This window comes from Theobroma cacao, unplaced genomic scaffold, assembly GCF_000208745.1.
Source record: "Theobroma cacao cultivar B97-61/B2 unplaced genomic scaffold, Criollo_cocoa_genome_V2, whole genome shotgun sequence".
Taxonomy (NCBI): Eukaryota; Viridiplantae; Streptophyta; class Magnoliopsida; order Malvales; family Malvaceae; genus Theobroma; species Theobroma cacao.
The window spans coordinates 41,407-45,148 of NW_017234768.1; the positions used below are offsets into that span (position 1 = coordinate 41,407).

Here is a 3,742-nt window from a genome sequence, read left to right on the forward strand (position 1 = left end):
GAAATACCCCATACTTTGATATAGTGATAAATAAAGTTGATCGAATGCAAATGAAGGTCAATTAAAATGTTTAAAAGTGATAAAATACGAAATGAGTAGTTTAGGATAAAAATATTTCACAAGTGAGAATATAATAATAAAATAATAATAATTTTGTTGGAGGAGAATTTGTGAGATAAAAGGCGATTTGGAAGTCAAGTGAGGCATAATAAGGTATTTGGGTACCAAGGAGACAAGATAAAATTTTTAGAATAAAATAATATTAAAATATTAATATTTAGCTGGATGTCGAAGTCAATCAAGAAGAAGGATCATATGGTTGATCCAAGTGGGGGAGAAGATGACAAGCCCGACTCTATAAAAATAATTGTCATGACATACATGTGATGGATAGCATGTTTGCATGCTAAGAGAGTCCCAAAAAAAATTTCAAAAGTCGGTATTATACCTAGACGTACAACAAAGTTGATTTAAGCCTCGAACTAGATCAAATAGAGAATTCACAATGAAATTAAGAATTTTAAAGTCCCAGAATGGGTTAATATGGTGATTCGGAGTTCGAGGATCAATTTGGAGTCAAATTGGAATTTTCGCTATCTAGGGGCAAAATGGTCATTTGCCACCTGGGGACAAAATGGAAATTTTTAGAAAAGATTTTTGGCCCCATTTGACTTATTGGAGTAAGATTTGAGGTTTAGAAGTGAAAAATTTTAATTTCGGTATAATTTGGAGTAAAAGGGTAAAATGGTAATTTTGCCATCCGGAATCGAAAATTTAATTTTTGAAAGGATTTTGATCAAATTTAATTATTTGGAGTGTGAAATGAGTATGAGGAGTGCAAATTATGCATTATGGCAAATTTTCAATTTTTGGGGTAAAAATGTAATTTTTGAAAAGTTCGGGGGCAAAAGTGTAATTTTGAAGAATTTGCTCCACCAAAACTTTGGAAAAATCTGGAAATTTCACTTAAGACTTGGATAAGTCAAAGGGAATGCATGGTGGAAAAAGTAGGACAAATGGATGGCTAGAAAAAAAAATGAATTAATAAAATATTTAAAATATGAATAAAATAATATTATTTCATTAAACAATAAAAAAGGCATAAAAAAATCAGCCCACCCATTCTTCTTCTTCAACATTCGGCCAAGCAAGAAACAAGAGAGAGAAAGGAGAAAATAAAACCCTAGCTAAGAAATTTAAAGGGAAAATAGGTGGAAATTCAAAAATCAAGTGAAAAAAGGTAACATTTCTTAAATTTGTCTTGTGCTTTACCTTTCCCATGCATTTTCCATCATTTTTCATGGTTGAATCATGTGATTTGAGGATGATTTGAATTCTGGTCATATGGGTTTAGAGAGAGAAAGTTGTTAGATAAATTTGATTTTGAGCTATGTTAGTGTTTAGTGTTAGTTTAGCATGTTTATGAGTAAAACAACAAGAAAAATATTTATCTTCTCCATGAATTTCTCTAGGCCGAATCTAGCCAATGGTATGTGAGGATGAGGTTGACTTTATTTTAAGAGAATTGGGTGGAAAAATGATGAATTATGAGGTTGGAAATTAAATGGGAATTTTCGGTGCAATAAATTGAAATTTTTACCCACTAGGGGTAAAAGCGTAATTTATAGTCCGGACTGATAAATTGGACCAAATTCACAGTCATTGAGGTATTGTGGATATAATTGGATAATTGAAATTGAAATGGATGGAATTGGAGTCGAATTGGGGATTTTAGGAATTTACACCGTGTATAGGCGAGTTAGGTCGGACACCGCAATTAAGCGATTGTCTAGACATTTCAAATCCTATCTAGTGCATACGCATGGATAAGAGCCTGAAATAATTTATGATAAATTGACACAATTTACTGAATTTTGTGTCATGGATTATGGATAGGTGGTGAGTCAATTGTTTCGGGTAAGAGACTGCACCCGAGGGCGGAAGATAGGAGTATTTCTACTCCTAATACTGTGAGTAAACTTATTATCGTCTTAATTATCTAGAGTAGTTTTATACAATTGTGTGATTTTATAAAAAAATGGGTTTAAATGGTAAATTGCTATGTTTTAAGAGAAATTGTGATTTTATAAAATGATTTTATAAATTTTCTGAAAAATCGAATACTGGTTTTGAAAATAGAGTAATTGGAGACTGCCTGCTTGTGTTGTAAATTTATGGTTTTAAATTGAATGGCTTATGACAATATATGAGCATGAATGGCTAAATTGATTTTGGTGTCAGAATTATTTGTATTGTGTATTCAGCCTTGAGAGGCTAGATTGCGATAAATTGCCATGTCATGCTAGAATGAATTTTATTAAATTGGTGGAGTATATATTAATTATTTACTGCAGAGGGGGTTCCGTGGACCAGCCTATTAGAGGGGCACGGTAAACTCCATTATATTATTACCTCGAACGGAGAGGCGCGTAGGGTATCTCCTGGGGTAAAGCTTAGGGTTCACTTCACGCCAAACCACCACGTGAAGGGGAACTCAGCCAACGCCAAGGAACGGCTGTATTTTTCTCAAACTAAAATATATTTTAAGTGTATACAAAATTTTAATAGCCTTGGCGGACTCGGTTAGATGCCCTGCGCAAGGTATCACCGAGTATGAGTTTTGGCACGAGCCAAAGTTTTAAGAAATTCATAAGCCAAGTTGATTACTCGATTTATATGGATTGATTTTATTTGGTTGAAATGAACTGAAAGGTAATGAAATTACGGTATGATGACTTATTTTAATTGTCTCCATTTACTCGGCTTTAGATACTTTAGATGGTATCTGTTTACTCACTGGGATTATAAAATCTCACCCCTTCTTCCTATACATTTTTCAAGCTCAGGACAGTTTGTAGATAGTCGAGTAGGACGAGAACTAAGCTCGGAACTGCATTATAGAAAGTAAGAGTTCACAGTCTTACATCCTCTTGGTCAATTGGAGCCCACGTGTCATTGCAGATCAAAACTTATATTTTGGTTATCTGTATTTCTATTCATACAATTTTTACTTTACTTTCATGTGCGAAAAATTATTTACGAATATTTCTATAAAAATTTATTTTATGAGAAAATAGAATATTTTATTTATTATTTTTGAATAGTACTAGTTGTCAACAATTTGCTTTCAAATGAACGTTTTAGATACTTATTTGTTTTTAAATCATTAAATATATATTTTCTGCTTACCTACTACATTTTTAACAAGTTTCGAGATTTTCGACAAAAATGACGAAAATGCCCCTGTGAGCAAAAAAAAAATATGTTATGTTATGATTTGAAAATAATTTGTAATCCTTCGTATTTTGATTTTTTGATAACTATTGCTCATCGGGAAAGTGTGAAAGCTGATACGAGAGCCTTGCGGGGTTTCAATCGGCATTCGGGGTGAAGAATGTCTGTTGAGGCCTTGTGGCGGTTGTCACTGGCCCGATGGGGAGTTCCGGGTCGTGACAAACATATTCTCCAATATTGCAATTTGAGTGTCAGTTAAAATCCTACTACGCAAGTATACGTATCGAATATATAGTATATTAGCAAGCAGGGTATCGATCCTGTAGGGAATTGATCTAAAACTTTACTAAGTACTAAAATTAGAACAATTTAATCTTCTCCAAATAATCAAAATTAAATAATTAATTAAAACTAAAATTAAAACCAACAAGAAAAATCAAAATAATAATAACTTTAGAAAATATAAAATCAAACAGGCCTAGGATTACAATATCCCTCACACTTCATC

The 3,742-nt window shown here is 32.6% G+C and overlaps 1 long non-coding RNA gene across 4 annotated transcripts; it reads left to right on the plus strand.

The window, feature by feature from the left end:
* Positions 1-1,199: 1,199 nt before the first annotated feature.
* On the plus strand, positions 1,200-2,888 carry LOC108663901. Of its 4 annotated transcripts, none has more exons than XR_001930003.1 (3): positions 1,200-1,240; positions 1,897-1,970; positions 2,852-2,888. It is a non-coding gene; the product is annotated as an uncharacterized LOC108663901 (long non-coding RNA). The 4 variants fall into 4 exon arrangements; XR_001930001.1 differs by having other exon boundaries at positions 2,847-2,887; XR_001930002.1 differs by having other exon boundaries at positions 2,842-2,878.
* The last annotated feature ends 854 nt before the right edge of the window (positions 2,889-3,742 follow it).